This window comes from Peromyscus leucopus, chromosome 1, assembly GCF_004664715.2.
Source record: "Peromyscus leucopus breed LL Stock chromosome 1, UCI_PerLeu_2.1, whole genome shotgun sequence".
NCBI lineage: Eukaryota > Metazoa > Chordata > Mammalia > Rodentia > Cricetidae > Peromyscus > Peromyscus leucopus.
In genome coordinates, this window is record NC_051063.1 from 187,020,035 (window position 1) to 187,038,273 (window position 18,239).

General features: G+C 38.3%; 1 pseudogene; it reads right to left on the minus strand.

The window, feature by feature from the left end:
- The window catches only part of LOC114688435, a 37,157-nt pseudogene extending 28,038 nt beyond the window's left edge, over window positions 1-9,119 (minus strand).
- Between the last annotated feature and the right edge of the window lie 9,120 nt (window positions 9,120-18,239).

Consider the following 18,239-nt stretch of genomic DNA (forward strand, 5'->3'; position numbering starts at 1 on the left):
TAATAATCACATTTGCTGATGATTCCAGGATCTGCACCTGATTTTTCCAGGATGTTGTCATGAATGAACCCCTGACAGTTAAGATCATTTCCACAAATGCTATGCAGATACCATTTTTCTCCATCTCACTTCTCAAATCTGACAGAATCTGGGCACCTTTGTCATCATCTATGATGAACAGCCCAACCCAGTTCCAGTGGAAATGAAACATCAAAGATACAATGCCATGTGTCAGAGATGTGTCCTTGGGGGCCACCTGGTACAGAGAAGAAAATCGTCCTTGTTTGTTCAGGATTGTATCAAAAGGCCCAAAAGTAAGCTGTACAGAAAAACAATCAGAGAGAACATTGTCATAAAATTCAACTCAGTTCTACAGCAATGGTTTGAAGCCTGTAGGACAACACTGCATTGGAGGTCAAGCTTGCCTTCCTATGGATTTTCCAAAATATACAGAAAATACTAGGTTCAGTAGTGTTTGTCACTACCACCCTTTCCCTTCCCTCCATTCTAAGCTAGAGAAATATAGATTCATCACCAACTGTCTGCATCAATTCCCTACCCATTCAGAGTCATTTAAGTTTCCCTGTTTTTCTTCATAGTCACCTAAAATGTCACCAAGTAGAGCTGACATCATGTCCTATCCCATCACCTCTCTCACCTGTGGATATTTGTAAAGACCCAGCAGTGTCCCTATGTATTCTGATATTGCCCATGATGGTCCCGTAAGTACCGCAGCTGACATGCCTGCTCTTGCACATCTGTAGTTAGGACAGCATAACCAGGGCCCGAAAATGTACCAATAAGATTGGCCAGAGTGTATCTTTGACCCTCAGGACATTCTGGACAATGAATCCCAGGGATGTTTGGTAAAAAATAGGGATTGCTGTTGATCTCCTCAATGGCAAACATCATGGCCAGAATACATTGGTAGTTCCTCAACTTAAACCTGCACAGAAGGTAGAACAATATTTAGGATGAAGATTCATACCACACAACATGTGACATGTGACATATGTGTAAATTTAGTGCAATGGGTTTTACAGTTTGAATGATTCCTTTTCCAAAATTCATGTTTAAGTGTCTTCCCAGCATTTGATTGAATTAGAATGGGAGTATTGTTTCTTTTTCTAGTATTGAAAACAGATTTTTTTCATACATTATATTTTAATTACAGTCCCTCCCAATAGTTCCTCTCAGGTCTTCCCACATCTTCTCCCACCCAAATCCATACCCCTTTCTCTCTCATTAGAAAACAAGCAGGCTTCTAAAAATAATAATAAGTTAAAATAAAAATAACCAAGCCAGTACCGGACAAACAAACAAAGAGAAGAATAGAGCCAAAGAAAAAAGAACACCTAGAGAGGCAGAGGCACACACATGTTTTAATACACAGAAAACCATAAAAACAAAACTTCAGAAACTCAGTCCTTCAAATTTCCTGCTTTACTGAGAAGTATGCCTGATACTCTAGCCTGTAGGCTGAAGATGGATGTCCCAATGTTGCAGAGGAACTCTGGGTGACTGTCTAGGAGGTAAGATATCTAGTCATGTCTAGAGTTGTTGGAAGTTGTTTGCAATGCACTTTTTTTTACTTAAATAATATTATATCCTTCTGGGGTCTTTGATGGAGGTGAAGACTAGATAGTTATAGTTGCAGTTCTCCTTAGTTATGATAGAAAGTATATTATGTATAAATCTTTGGAGTAACTAAGAAGGATGGATGGTGGTATGCTTTCTCTGAATTTGCTAAATGTAAATGGCTTGAATATTGTAAATATAATTCTTACTTGATAACTTTTTGCTGTATTAGTTATACTGTGTTAAAGTTAAAACCTTTCTTTTATTTAGAAAAAAGGGGGAAATGTTGTAGATTATTTTTTATGTATGTTGCTTTTGTTTATGTTGTATTTGTTTATCTCTGTGAAGCTGTGTTACTTTGCCTGTCGAAAACACCTGATGGTCTAATAAAAAGCTGAGCAGCCACAAAAAGTCAGAAACTATAATATTCACAAAAAGACATATAAGGTTGAAAAACATTAACCTTCAAAAATAACATTGAGCTTTTATTTTTCCCCCATCTACTACTGAGCTTGGGGCCTGCCATTAAGAATACTTTGTATACCTAACAAGACTTCCTTGGAGAAAACTAATTTTCTCTTTACTACTGGGTTAGGGATGGAGGCTTGTGATAGCTTTGAGATAGCTTCTACATTAAAAAAGGGGGCTTGTGTCCACTCAGTTCACTTGTGTTCACCTCTCAGCACAGGCCCTGCATCTGTCTTGTACTGTACAGGTCCTGGGCCTGTTTCCAAGTTTATCTGAGTTCACATGTGCAGCAGTCCTGCTAGGTTGAGATGACTTTGTTTCCTCAGTGTTGTCCATCTTCTCTGGCTCTTACAATGTTTCCACCTCCTCTTCCACAGCATTCCTTAAGCTCCAAGGGAATGGGTTTTATGAATACATTCCATTTAGGACTGAATGTGCTACTGTTGCAGGGCACTTCTCTGATGATGGCTGAGTAAAACTTGTATCTATGTATAGAACAAAATGCCCAAAGGAGTCATTTTATTTCTACATTCCTATAGGAAAACAATAGTATTTGGCTTCTCCCTAGGTCCATGGCCTACCTTGTCTCATAGTCTTGGCCACCTGAGCAGTTTTGGAGTCCATCTCATTGAGTGGATTTTTAAATCCAATCAGATATTGGTTGATTAGGCAGAAAGAAACACAGTTTGTCTCAGTAAGATCAGAGTCATCTCTGCCCCTGGCCAACTGACTACTGAAACCAACCAATCACGGAGCAGGACAGTAGAACCCTGGACCCAAGTCAACCCCTGGATGACTCCACTCCCAAGACATCATGTGTAAACGTCCCTGCCTAGTCTGTAAGAAAAAAGGCTGTTCTCTCCACCCTGGTAGAGGCAGCTGCTGTCCTGGACTCCTTCCCAAATAAATATCTCTCTCAAAAAGTTTTGGGTGTGAAGCTCTTCATTCACTGGCATAGAGAAGATCCTTGTTGAGATGTCCCTCAGTGGACAAAACAAGGGAGAGCTGAAAGAGCAGAGCAAGGAGAGCTGAACAGAAGATCTTTGCTGAGAGGTTTCTCAGTGGGCAGAGCAAAAGAGAGCTGAAAAGTAACACTTTTCTCTGGAGCCTGAGGAGAGTGCTACATTTCTGCAGGGCTTTCCCTTTGGATAGTAAAGCAAAAGAAGCAACATCTTAGGCCAGGGAAGCAGAGCTCTGCTAGGAAGCCCCCTTAAGAGGGGGCTGAGCAAACTCAGCTATAGCAGCTCTCCAGGAGAGGAACAGGATTGCTATATCCTCTGGGGAGAACATCCCCCAACCATACCTTGACTTTCCCAAAGAGTCAGGATACGCTCCCCTGCTGAAGTAGTTCCAGGCCTGACTATCCTAAGAAGTCAGAAAAATTTCCCTTCCAGGGTTGGGCTGCTTCTTGCAGTTCCAGCCATCAGAGCTGTGCTAAACACCTCCAGGTGTCTGGAACACCTTCAGCGCAGAGCTGTTGTTCTGAGCAGCTCGAGGTGCCCAGGATACCTCACCCTTCAGGGCCAAACTGTCTCCTTGCAGTTCAGCCATCAGAGCTGTCCTAAGCAGCTCAAGGTGTTGCCTGACTCCCCAGGTAGTCAGGACACCTTTCACAGAGTTGCAAAACTCATGTTTTGCTGCCAAATACAGGACCAAACCCAGAGTTGTTGCAACCAATTTACTTACATTTTTGGTGCTGAAACTCAGGACACCAAACTCACAGAGTTGCAAAACTTACGTTTTGCAACCAATTTACTTACATACATATCATCCAGTAATAACTCTTAATATTTATGATCTCACGGACAACATAAATAGATTGAATCAGAAAACAATACCCAGGATTTTTCTGTCTCCAAGAAACACAATTCACAACCATGATAGACCTCAAATTAGAGTTAAAGGACGTAAAAAGGATACCAAGAAAATGCAACTAAAAACTTAGAATGCATAACTATCCTAAGATGTGACAACTAAGACATCAAGCAAAACCTATTCAGAAGAAATAGTGAAGCATACTTCCTACCCATTAAAGGAAAAAATCCAACAACAGGGTATTACAATTCTAATCATGTACACATTAATCACAGGAGTTCCCAACTTCACTAATGAAACAGTATTAGATTCAAAAACACAGATCAAACCCAGAAGAGAGATGGTGAGTGACTTCAATTCCCCATTTTTAGCAACAGACAATGTGGAACAAAAAGCTTAAATAGAGAAATTCTGAAGTCAAAAAACATCATAAGTCAACTCCATCATTATATTGAACACACCTAGTGCATTTCTAATCCTCTAGATTGCTGATGTGTTTTCAGAAATTACTGTTTGTCCACTATGCATATAGCAGCCTTCAATAACACACCCACATGAAACAATATTTTCAAAATGCCCTCAAAATAGCAGCATTCTGGCCCAAAAACTTTCTGTTCTATACCATCCAATGGGCATTGATGCCCAAAATTTTGAGAAGACTGTTTCAACACAAAACTTATTAGTTTAAAAGCTTTAAAAATATCGATAGAGCTCAGATGACATAAATAAGGACTCCTTTATGTTACTATGCATTATATACCCATCAGTGCAAAAATAATGGGGCAGTGTTTCTCTGTTTCACTTCAGAGACTTGGAGTTTGGCATTTTGTTCTGCTGGGAACCAAGATACAAGCACACTGTGGGAAACTTAATGGGGGTTTAATATCCTAGCATAACAGTATTAAATGTGAGTTGTTCACTAAAAGCTTTTCACAAACTGTGTTGTTTTTACTAGGTCTACTTACAAAGTACTTCTGGTACTTAAGAGTATCTAGAAAGATATTTCTAAAAGAATACTATTGTTTCACACAGCCATTGATCCAACTTTCATGAATTTCCACTAGTTTGATTTGGTCATCTCTCTGCATGGCAAGACAATTTTGTAGCTTGATTTGCTTGATGGGGGCCCTGGAGGTAGAATCAGAATCCATCCCTGGTGCATGAGGGTTTTTTTTTTGAGCCCACTATCTTGTGCAGCCTTGAGGCAGGGGCAAGGGCACAGACTTGCCTTTACTGTAAGTGCCCCACTCTGGGAGACCTTGACTTCTTGTAGGGAGGAGTGGGGTTGGGTTGTGGGAGAGTTGGCGGGGGGGGGGGGAGGAGGGAAGTAGGGGATCTCAGATAGGTGTGTAAAATGAAAAAGAATTTCTTAATAAAAAAGAACACTATTGTTAAATAAACTTGGGTTTTCTTAAACTTTCTATATAGACCATGCCTCCTTGAAAACTTGTCTGTGCCATACAAATGTACAGATTATAGGTGTGCATCCACCACAATATCCAGCAAGATATTTGGTTTGGATAGCACATGGATTGCCAGAAAATGTATAATTATTATGATTAAAGTTGAAAGGTGGACATATTAAATTTCATAATTTAATCATTGTACATTTTTCACATATGATGAATTATCATCCTCTACGTCATAAACAGATATTGATGTCATGATGATAAATATATTAAACAGAAAGGATGTGTCATTACTGAAAAGTATGATCTTGATAACTGATAAACAATAATATTTTAAGAAGGATGACAATGGGGTCAGAATTCACAGACTGGTCAGTAGGAAAAGTAGGAAAGGAACAATATTCTGTGTGGATTGATAAGTGTTTCCAGCCTCACATCATTTCTATTCTATAGCAAAAGAGATTCAATAAATACTCATTCTTCCTAATGTAACTGATGAAGATAACCCAGTGTACAACTTGATATTCACCTGATCTTTTTATTTTCAGAGAAAACCCAATCTTAGGAGTCTGAATTATTATGGAAGGAAAATGCTGTAGTATAGTTATGTGCTTTTCCCCCTGTTATTTTAGATTGGGGATTCATGACCAAACATGAAAAAGAATAAAAGTTTAAACAGATCAATGAATACCCTATCTGTCATCATAGTGCCTTCATCCAGTAACTGATGGAAGCAGATGCAGAGATCCAGAGCCAAGCACCATGCTGAGCTCCAGGAGACCATTTGAAGAGAAAGAGAGAAGATGGATTCTATGAGCAAGGGGCATCAAGATCACGCTAGGAAAACTACAGAGACAAACCAAACCAAAACTAGTGGGAACTCATGAACTTTTAGACCAAAAAGATGTAGAGCCTCCATGGTACTGGACTAGGCCCTCTACATGAGCTAGACGGTTGTGTAGCTTGATCTGCTTAATGGGCTCCCTGGCTGTAGGATCAGGATCCATCCGTGGTGCATGAGCTGGCTTTTTGGAGCCTACTACCTATGGTGGGACACTTGCAAAGCCTTGGTACAGGAGGAGGGTCTTGGACTTGCCTCTACTGAATGGACCAGGCTCTGCTGACTCCCTATGGGAGGCCTTACCTTGTTGGAGGAGGGAATGGGCTGTGGGTAAGCAGGTGGAAGGCTGTAGGGTTGGGAGGAAGGAAGATAGGGGTATCTGTGGTTGGTATGCAAAATTAATAAAGAATTACTCAATAAAAAAAGATAAATAGACTTTGTACAATTAAAAGTTCTTGTCTTTTTACACCTTCAGAATGAAATATCGTATATATTTAAAATAAACCTTACATCTAAAAGATTTTCAAATAACCTGTAACCAGATATTTATGTCCTTCAATTGAAAAATATTGAAAATGGTGAATATCCACAGTAAACTAGAAAAAACTTAAAATGTGACTTTTCATATTCTTCTAATTCATGTTCTGTTTCAAGTTAATAATATACAAATGCATACATAACTGATACAATGCAGCTTGGATATACTAAGTCAGCCATATTTCTAAGTTAGTGCTAAAGAAAATCACACTAATACACAGTGAAAGAAACTATATATTATTATTACTTTGCAGGGAAATTAACCACCATACATAAAAATTCTATAGTGTTCATCAACGTGTGCTTATATAGATTAATCTGCTTTAATTAGATGGTATACATGTTTTGTACCTATTTGACATTATTCTGTACCTATCAAATATTTATTTACAATCTTTCAACAAGAAAGTAAAATCTAGTTAGAAAATTAGACCACACAAAAACTAGTGAAATAGAAAATAATGCTAGCCCCACAACTCATGACCTTTTGTAGTTGTGACAATGAAGATAAATATACTTATAGTGCTACCATCAGAACATGATGAGATTTAACTGGAGAAGGACAGAACAATACACTTTTCTAATTACATACATACTTTCCCACACCTGTGTAAAAAGTTTATCAAAATCATGAAAACAGGTGTGATCCTTGCAGAGTATGTAGTTGCATGTGCCTCACTCTCTATGAAAAGTATAATTTGAAAATATGTTGTATAAATCAAACATGGTGATTTTCATAGCTTTTATAATTGCAAGTTTACTTTAGTTTCATTTTTTACATATAAGACATTAAATCAAACTCATGCAATACTTCTCATTTACATATTAGACAACCAAGCCACAGAGAACTCACATTATTACAGTCCCTTTGCAGGTACAGGGTTGCTGCAGTATAACCTGAAGAGGGAATTAGGCTGATTCACAGTGGTGCCTGAGCTGCTGAGATTGGAGAGCAGAGAAGAAGAGGATGAACACAGAACAGGGACACCATCTTCTGTAAAGCAGACAAATCTCCTTCCGGCATACAAAAATCACATGCCTGGTAGACAATAGAGCTTCTTAACATTGCTTACTTGAAATAAGTAATGATCCCTGGAGCCAGGAGACCCTTCCACAGAATATTTTATCTAGATGTCAATTTTTAAATTTCCCTGCCTCCTTCAGTATGTCTATTTCAGACTAATCTTTTTATGATATCCTTAATATCAAATGGCATTTCACACTTGAACATTTTTCCTCTTCCACCGCTGAATTGAATACTTTCTACACAGCCACAGTTCAGCAGACACAAGTATTGCCTTACTGGCAATTAACCATGCTCAGTTCTATGTTTATTTTAGGTGATTGCCACCCATTGCCTCCAACTTAACTCTTGAATATGTATTTCCATGTTGCCTTTGTTGAGTTCAGACTTGAGAGCAAGCTGCACTTCTCATTTTCAGACACTTATTGTGTGTTTACCCACAGCTATGAGCATGTCAGTCTGGGATAAAATATGCTTGACTTTTTTAAACCCTAACGCACATGATTGTTTCTCTTTAGCAGGACCTAAGATACTCAGTTAGACTTGCCTGACACAATCTTATATCTTTGAGAATAACTAAAAACAGTAATCAGAAGCCTCATTGCAATTAAGGGACACACAGAAACACATTCATAACAATGAAGAATTATACACTGTATTTTCATGGCACAAACAGGTAAGCATCTAAGTTATCAGATAAGACAAATATTAGAAGTCAGGTAAAAGAATCTGAGACAGTTGAAGGCATTTCTAAAGCAGAAAGTTGGTCCCATTGTCTAATTCTGACATCCCTGCTCCCAAATCTTGAGTAGCAAACACAGATAACACTTGTCACTCACACACAACGAAATTGCTGGTCACTAACTTCAATGGCATTCATTTCTTTTCAAAGGAGCACAGCCTGACTTCCAGAGTTCCATCAAATACTCTATCATCCTTCTATTATCTAATCTATCTACAGTAGAGCTAATATAGAAAACATTCCAATCCTGAGGATTTAGAGGCTTAGCTGAGAATATGGGGGATATTCCTGGTGTATACTGTAAAAAAGAAAATGAATAAAACCCAAATTCCCATTTCCCCCTTGAAAGCACAAGATGAGTCACTAAGAAGATAGCACCAGAGAAGAGATCTACGAATGGAAGAGAGGGAAAATGATGTTGGAATCTATACTTCCCTCAGGGCATATGAATGACAAATTTAGATAATGAATAAATGGAAAAAAGACATACTCAACCATAAAATCTCTGTTAGATTTAGTCATCCGCCAATCAATTGTTTTGTTGAGTGGATGGATAGCATATGCAGGAAAAAACCCAGTAATCACCACATTTCCTTTACCAGTTAAACGGTAATTCATTCTGACTAAGCAATCACTGCTGCTGTAGGAGCATACAAGGACAGGAATCTGTAGAAAGCAAGAGATAAAAATCCAAGAGAACAGCATATTAACAATGTAACTGGACTTCCATGAGCATGGTAATGTGAACTCCAAACATCCAGGGTGAATATCCATAGCTCATATGTGAGTGCATGTTTGTTTAGAATTTTATTGGTGACTGGAGCTATTCCTTGAATCATCCCAATTTCTTCCTGACAAGACTCTTCACTTCCCTGTGGAATTATCAAATAATTTCTTCCCACAGGCTTTGAATCTGAGTCCCCACATTAACAATCACAAGACAAATGAAAAATATTTTTATGATATTCTCCAGCCACAGGCAGCATGACTTCATCCAAGATCAAAGAGAACCTGTCCCAAGGCATGAAATTATTTTGTTAGATTTGGTCACTAATGCAAACCAAGAAACTTCTTTTGAGAAAGCCATTTTTGATGATACAAACATGTGAAACCAGATGATGCCATAGTAGATGAAAGGGAAAAGGATCATGGCAGGCCTGACCAAGTCACAATACCAGGCACTGGTAGATTAGAGACTATCAGTTGTTTTGCCTTCCAGGGTTCCATAAGTCACTGAATATTCTTTCTTCTCAAAACGTATGTATGAATGAATATATTATCTCCATGGCTGACTCTAAATACTTTCTGTCTCTTTCTGATGAAAATAATGGTTCTGTTGAATTGATTTCTAAATGATTAACTTTATGTCAATGAAAAAATCAAGTTTCCTGTTTGAATCTGAATTGAGACTTTCTGCAATATTATTTTATCCACTATGAATCAGTGAATCAACATATTATCATGATACACTTTATTCCTTGAACATTGGGTCCACTGTGGTGATCTATTGTGTCCCCCTAATATACTGTGTCTTCCAGTAAATCATGTAAGGAAATCACAGGAAAAAGACAGCTACTATATAGAAGTCAGGCATTGGTAGCACATGCCTTTAATCCTATCAGTTGGGAGGCAGGGATCTATCTGGTTCTCTGTGAGTTCAAGGACATACTGGGAACAGAGCCCGGCATAGTGATACAGGCCTTTAATTCCAACACTAACCATAGAGATCTGGAGGTCTGTACAGACAGACAGGAAGTAATGTATCTGGGCTGAGACTGCAAGTGAGAGAACAGAACAGAAAGGCATATAGGTGTGGGTAGACAGGAAGTAGCTTGCTTTGGAAGTCACAGAGTTGATGAGGTGAGGTTGCCTGTGGCTTTTCCTATTCCTCTGATCTCTCTCAGGCTTTAACCCCAACTTCTGGCTCCACATTTTTTATTTATTTATTTTTTTCCTGGCTCCACGTTTTTATTAATAAGACTATTTAGCAATTCATCTGCAATTGGTGCTCCAACAATTGTGGCAAGAATTCAATAAAAAGCTGCTTGTGGCCTTACAGGCCCTCTGGCTCAGGCCTGTGCTGCACTGTTCAGGCTGGAGCTGCACGCGGCTAGATCTTCATCCCCCTTGGCCAGAGGAGTCTCTATGGCTTTCTTTTCTCCTGGTGGGTGGTCAAAGTCAATACCTTTCTAAAAGAAGAAAGGGGGAGAGGATATAGATATGATAGGAAAAAAGGGTAGATTGTTGAACCTACTTTTAAAGAGCAGCCACTTGCTTGAAATATTTTATATTGCTATGGATTTTAGTTCATTGATACAAATTTAAGTTTAATTTTATTATACTGTTTATATTTCTACTCTCGTAGAAGGTATTTAAGGTATTATGCTTATACAACTCATTTAAATTGTAATGCATAATTAAATCCCGATTAACAATTAGTCTCTTATGATACTCAAACTTATAGTCATGTTTTCTAGGTATACATAGATATATTTCAGATAGATAGGTAATCTCCAAACACTTCAAAGACCTATAGAATATGGCATTTAAAATGTTTTTTAAAATTTAGATGTTCTGGATAGCGAGACGGGTCTGCTCCTGGTAGCACCAATTTGCTCTAGAGAAGAGGATGGGCATTGAAGACACTCTATATGGAGTTTATCTTCTTCTTGGCAAAAATAGCCATTTGAGCAAGAATCTGTTCTTGACTGGACTGCTTGATCAACTGGACATGCAGGACCCACAGGAAGGTGACCACTGAACTTTGATTGGTAAAATGGTCTTTCAGGTTCCTCCTTCCCAGAGGAAACTGCTAGACATTCTACAGGACACAGAGAGAAGTGACTGAGAGACTCTAGGCCTGTGGACTGAAAACAGATGTTCCAACTTTACAGAAGATCTTTGGATGACTATCCAGGCTGCCAGCTGTCTCTGTCTACTCTCCTAAGACTCCCAAATGTTGCTTGTGTCCTCCTGTTTTTCAGGTAATATTGTATCTTTCTGAGCTCTTTGATGTAGTTGAAGACTAGATAGTTATAATTTTTTAGTTATGATGAAAGATATGTTAGATATAAAACCTTAGACTCAAAAATATAAAATAGATAGGACATCTTCTTTAATTTTTCAAATACAAATAGACTTGATATTATAACTATAGTTCTTGCTTGAAAACTGTTTTGTTATATACAATTTTACTATGTGAAAGTTAAACCCTTCCTTTTTGCAAAAAAAAAAAAAAAAAAAAGAGGAAGTCCTGGGGATGTATTTCTATTTGCTGTGAATGTGTTGCTCTGATTGATTGATAAATGAAATGCTGATTGGCCAGTAGCCAGGCAGGAAGTATAGTATTGGAGGGATAGACAGAGAGGAGAATGCTGGGAAGTGAAAGGCTGAGTGAGGGGATGCTGTCAGCTGCCGCTGCCATGAGTGGCCAGATGTAAAGGACTGGTAAGCCACAAGCCACATGGCAACCCACAGATTAATAGAAAAGGGTTAATTTAAGATATAAAAACTAGATAACAAGAAGCCTGCAATGGCCATACAGTTTATAAGGAATATAATTCTCTGTGTGTTTACTGAGGTCTGAGCAGCTGTGGGCCTGAGTGGGAATGGAAAAAAACTCCAGCTACAAGGTTCTGTCTGGATTCCCATCTTGGAATGCCATCACACTAAGTAGCTGCCTTTAAATTCCCTCAGACTTCTGTTCTATGCAGCCAACAGACTAGGTAAGTCAATTCAGATACCTTAAAGGGAAAAAATAGTTAAAAGAAAAATGTTTACCACAATAAAAATGGGAAGTATTTATACAATGTAGGAATTCACTCTGTTTGATCACACTAGGCAGTCTGAAAATGGAACAATTAAATGAGAGAATAATTAATGTTGATGGGATATATGTAACAACAATTCTGAATATTATTTGTTTACTCATTTGTATTCTAACATTAAAAAGGTTGGTCAATTTGAGTGTGAAGATAAAAGCTTTAAAAAATGTGTTAAAATGAATTATAGAGAAATTCAGACCCAGATAGCATAATATAAAGGTGAACTTATCTCAGGATTGAGTTTAGAAAAACCTGTTGAAATGAATTATAGAGAAATTCAAACCAAGACAGAAGAATTTAAAAGTGAACCTATCTCATGATTGAATTATACAGATATAGAGAAATAGCCTGTTTTCAAACACCCAACTTAATCTATTCAATAACCTGACAGGAACTACCAAATATTCAAGGGTGCATACGAGCTAACTGAACTCCAGTGGAAATGTTATGTTTAAAGAAGCTGCAGTATCATATGGCATGCATTCTCCATTTGTAAAGCAGATGTTAAATTTGTGGTCAATTTGTAATAAAATTATCCCTCAAAACTGGAAAGAATTAGTTACAGCTGACCTAGAGGCCAGACCAAAATTACAATGGATAACCTGGTAGAAAGAGGAGGCTAAAACTATAGAACAATGATGCAGGCCTGGAGTTGTGGGAATTTCCCAAGATCAGCTTCTTGGAGAAGGTGATTATGCTGATAAATGAAGAGAATATTTATATGATAACCAAACCCTCAGTCTATGCTGCATGATAGCCATTAATGTGTGGGTCAGAATTGAGGAAACAGGTAAGAAAATTAAATCATCTACCAAAGTTATATGGGGCCCCAAAGAATCCTTCATGGGTTTCTTACAAAGGAGGTCTTCAACAGTAAACAGAATGGTACCAAATTCAGAAGCTAGACAGCTAATAATTGAAAATTTGGCTTTTGAGAACATGAGTGCATCATGCAAGAGCATTATTACACCATTAAAGGCATGATCAGCACCCTTGGAGGATTGGATCAGGGACACAATTAATATTGAGTCTCATTACCATGAGCGCATGTGCATAGGAGAAGTGATTTCAAAAGCTTTGAAGAAAAATAATAATGTCAGATTGTAGCTGGAGAATTTATCTCCAGCTCCTCCCAAGTCCCACTGGTCCTGGAGCCTACTTATAAAATAAATACACAGATGCTTACATTATTTAAACTGCTTGGCCATTAGCTCAGGCCTATCATTGTCTAGCTCTTACTCTTATATTTAGCCCATTTTTATTAATCTATACTTTGCCATGTACCTCATGGCTTACTGGTACTTTACATCTTCTTGTCCTGGCAGCGGTTCTAGGTAGTCTCCCCCTCTGCCTTCCTGTTCCCTCAATTTTGCTCTCTGTTAGTCCCACCTACACTTCCTATCTGGCTACTGGCCAATCAGTGTTTTATTTATATAGAGCAATATCCACAACATCAGATGTTTTAATTGTGATAAATAAGGTAACCTGAAAAGGGACTGTAAAAGGGCATAACTAGAAACAATGTTTATTCAAGGAACAATGGCAACAGAATACCCCTCCCTTCTGGATTATCCAAGTAAACATTGGAGTAATGAATATAGATCAACAAGGAACAGACTAAGTAATCTTTTGCCTCTGCCATCGGGAAACTCCCTGAGTGGCCTCACATATTCCCCACCGCAGCTTCAGTTCAGTCCTTTCCTTCCATTGTAGAAGAAACCCCTTCTCAGAACAATTAAATAACCAAATGCCTATTATAAAGAAAACATATGCTTGGGTTGATAAAACAACTATATCAGAAAGAACAGGAAATTCAGGAGAAACCATAAAGTGATTTTTTTGCACAAACTTCTATCAATGAACAAAGACCAAAATTAAAAATACGAAAAGATGACATTCTCTTGGAAGGTCTCATAGACACAGGTGCAGGCATAACAATAATTGCACCAAATTTTGGCATCCAATTGTCCTCTTCAGGAGGTAAATGTTCAGCTGTGAGGGGTTGAATCATTATCTCAAGTAAAGCAGAGTACAGAATGGGTCAAGTGTATGGTGCCAGAAGGACAGAGAGAAAAAAATAAAGCCGTATGTGGCAAATATAGCTACGAATATATGGGGCTGTGGCCTATTAAACAATGGAATACACAGATTACCATTCCTCTGACCTCAGATACAAACCACAAACTAACACATATTTCTGAAAGAAATATTAGGAGGTATTATTATAAAGAACAGTCACCGGCCATCCACATTGTACAAGACTGAGCACAACAACTGCTAATCTTTCCAAGACACCAACAACTCTACCCTAAAATAGTTAACAGACAAGCCTGTATGGGTTCAACAATGGCCCCTAACAGCAGAGAAACTGCAGGCTTTAGAAAAACTGGTACAAGAGCAGTTAAATGCTCAGCATATTGAAGAATCAACCAGCCCTTGGAATTCTCCTGTATTTGTTATTCAAAAGAAATCTGAGCCGGGCGGTGGTGGCGCACGCCTTTAATCCCAGCACTCGGGAGGCAGAGCCAGGCGGATCTCTGTGAGTTCGAGGCCAGCCTGGGCTACCAAGTGAGTTCCAGGAAAGGCGCAAAGCTACACAGAGAAACCCTGTCTCGAAAAACCAAAAAAAAAAAAAAAAAAAAAAAAAAAAAGAAATCTGGTGAATGGAGAGTGGTAACAGATCTAAGAGCAAGTAACAAGGTAATTTAGACAATAGGCTGTCTTGAATCTGGAATTCCTTTGCCTAATCCACAACCTAAATGATGGCCTCTTATAGTTATATATTGAAAGAACTGTTTCTTCTCAATACCCTTACAAGGAAAAGAAAGAGAAAGATTTGCTTTCATGGTGACTACTTATAATAATTCTCAGCTGTTTAAGAGATATCAATGGAGGGTTCTCCCACAGGGAATGTTAAATAGCTCAACCCTGTGTGAATACTTTGTATGACAGCCATTGCAAGTAATACATAAACAATTTCTAAATCTACAATTTATCATTATATGGACAATATTTTACTAGCTGATTCAAATGCAGATAACTTAGAAAGAGTGTTTGAAGAAGTAAAGAAAATTTTGCCGTGTTGGGAAATACAAATTGCTCTTGAAAAGATACAAAGAGGAGAGTCTATTAATTATTTAGGATATAAAATAGGTCTATAAAAAATTAGACTCCCCAAAGTGCAAATTAGGAGAGATCAATTATAGACTCTTAATGACTTTCAAAGATTATTTGGAGACATTTCCCATCTATGAACTGTTGTTGGGGTCAAAAATAATGACCTGAGTACTCTGTTCAAAACCTTAGAAGGTGACAAGGATTTAAATAGTCCAAGAGAATCATCAGATTGTAGTCAGAAGTTTTTCTGTGTCCCACCCTGTTGCACAGCTGCTCAGACCCAAATAAATATACAGAGGCTTATATTTTTTACAAAGTGTATGGCCATAGCTCAGACTTATTACAGACTAGCCCTTACACATAAATTAACCCATAATTCCTATATATGTTTAGCCATGTGGCTTGGTACCTGTTCTTAGTTATGCCTTGTCATCTTTCTTCTTCTGTGTCTGCCTGGAGAATCCTGACAGCCTTCCTTTCCCACAATTCTCATCTGCTTATCCCACCTATACTCTGTGTCCTGTGGCAGGAATCCACAGTGAAGAACCATGCTGCTTAGATCATGGTGAATGATAGCCAGCTCCATCTTGCAGGCAGCTGCTAGGAGATGAGTCTGTGCTGCTGCTGGCATGAGACTGTGGGATTAGGAAGCCTGGTGTGGCTTCATTTCTGTGCATTCTGAATCTTTAAGTTTTCTTAGGTCTGTAGCAGGAATCTTAAAAGTTCTTATTAATAAAATCAAACCCGGAGCCAGGTATTGGGGTCCATGCTGGTAGATCAGAGAGACAGAACAAGCCACAGCTATTTCACCTCGCCGGATCCTCAGCTGGTCTTGTCTCCTCAGACTGGAGGCCTCTGAGTCCTCATCTGGAATGGGTCTCAGCTGAATTATTACTCAAAAGCCTGAATGCTTAACCAGCCAAAATCTTCTAGTTTCTATTCCTCACGCCTTATATATCTTTCTGCTTTCTACCACCACTCCCTGAGATTAAAGGCTGGCTTTCTGAGATTAAAGGCGTGTGTCACCATGCTTGGTTATTTCCAATGTGGCCTTGAACTCACAGAGATCCAGAGGGATTTCTATCTCTGGAATGCTAGGATTAAAGGTGTGAGTGCCACCATTTTCTAGCCTTTGTATCTAGTGGCTGTCTGTTCTCTGACCCCATATAAATTTATTAGAGTACACAATATTTTGGGGAACACAATACCACCACATAGGTCTATGTGGATCAATGCCCAAAGGTAAGGCACCAATTGTAGCTGGAAGTTTTCCTGTGTCTCAGCAGACTGGTTGTCAGGACAAATCTTTCCCACTCCCATTCCCAAAGTAAACACACTGAGGCTTATATTAATTATAAATGCTTGGTCATTAGCTCAGGCTTATTACTGACTAGCTCTTACATTTAATTTAACCCACAATTCTTATGTATGTTTAGCCATGTCACTTTATACATTTTCTCAGTTCTGCCTTGTCATCTTGCTGCCTCTATGTCTGGCTGGCTGTGGTGGATATCTTTTGCTCTGTATGCTGTGAATGTGTTGCTCTGATTGGTTAATAAATAAAACAACGATTGGCCAGTAGCTAGGCAGGAAGTAAAGTATACATGAGATAATCGGAGAGGAGAATTCTGGAAAGTGGAAGGCTGAGTCATGAGATGCTGACAGCCACTGCTGCCATGAGAAGTAAGATATAAAGATACTGCTAAGCCATGAGCCATGTGGCAAGGTATAGATTTATAGAAATGGGTTAATTTAAGATGTAAGAACTAGATAACAAGAAGCCTGGTACAGTCATATAGTTTGTTTTGTTTTTTTTTTTTAGAAAGTTAGAATTTTTTTAAGATTTATTTATTTAGTATACAACATGTATGACTGCAGGTCAGAAGAGGGCACCAGATCTCATTGTAGATGGTTGTGAGCCACCTTGTGGTTGCTGGGAATTTAACTCAGGACCTCTGGAGGAGCAGCCAGTGCTCTTAACCTCTGAGCCATCTCTCCAGCCCCAGCCATATAGTTTATAAGTAAAATAAGTCTCTGTGTGTTTACTTTGGTCTGAGCAGCTGCAGGAGCCATATGGATGTAGGAAAACTCCAGTGACAGCTGGCAACTTCTGACTGAACCTTCCTCTCCCTAGAATTCTCCTTGTCTACTTATCCTGCCTATATTCCCATCTGGCTACTGGCCTTTCAGCATTTTATTTATCAACCAATCAGAGCAACACACATTCACAGCATACAGAATGACATTCCACAGCATCAGCTAAAGCTAAGAGAGAACTGGCCTTGGTGGAAAAGAAATTACAGGAAGGACATATGGATCATGTGGATCCAAATCTTGATAGCATTTTGGTTAATCCATTTTATAAGCATTCTCCTACAGGAATTTTAATAGAGAGGGAAGATATTATGTTGGAATGGATATTTCTACCAAATAAACAGAGTAAAAATTTTTAAACTTATATGTAACAGATCTCTGACTTGATTTTAAAAGGAAAATTGAGACTTAATAAATTAGCAGGGATAGACCCAGCAGAAATTGTAGTACCTTTAACTAAGTACGACATTGACAAATTATGGGCAGAAAGCAAACCTTGGCAAAGAGCTTGCAGTAATTTTTTTTGAGAGATTTATAGCAAATATCCCAAAAGTGATAGAATTCAACTTATAAAGAGAGATGATTGAATTCTACCTCACATTGTTCTGGAAACACCATTATCTGGAGCCCACCCATTTTATACAGATGCAAACAAACAAGGAAAGGCAGTTTGAAAATCTGAAAATTTAAGTAAAGCGGTTCAAAGTTTTTATAATTTGGTTGAAAAATCAGAATTGTATGCTATTCTGATAGCATTAATAGATATTTTATAACCTCTCAACATAGTTAC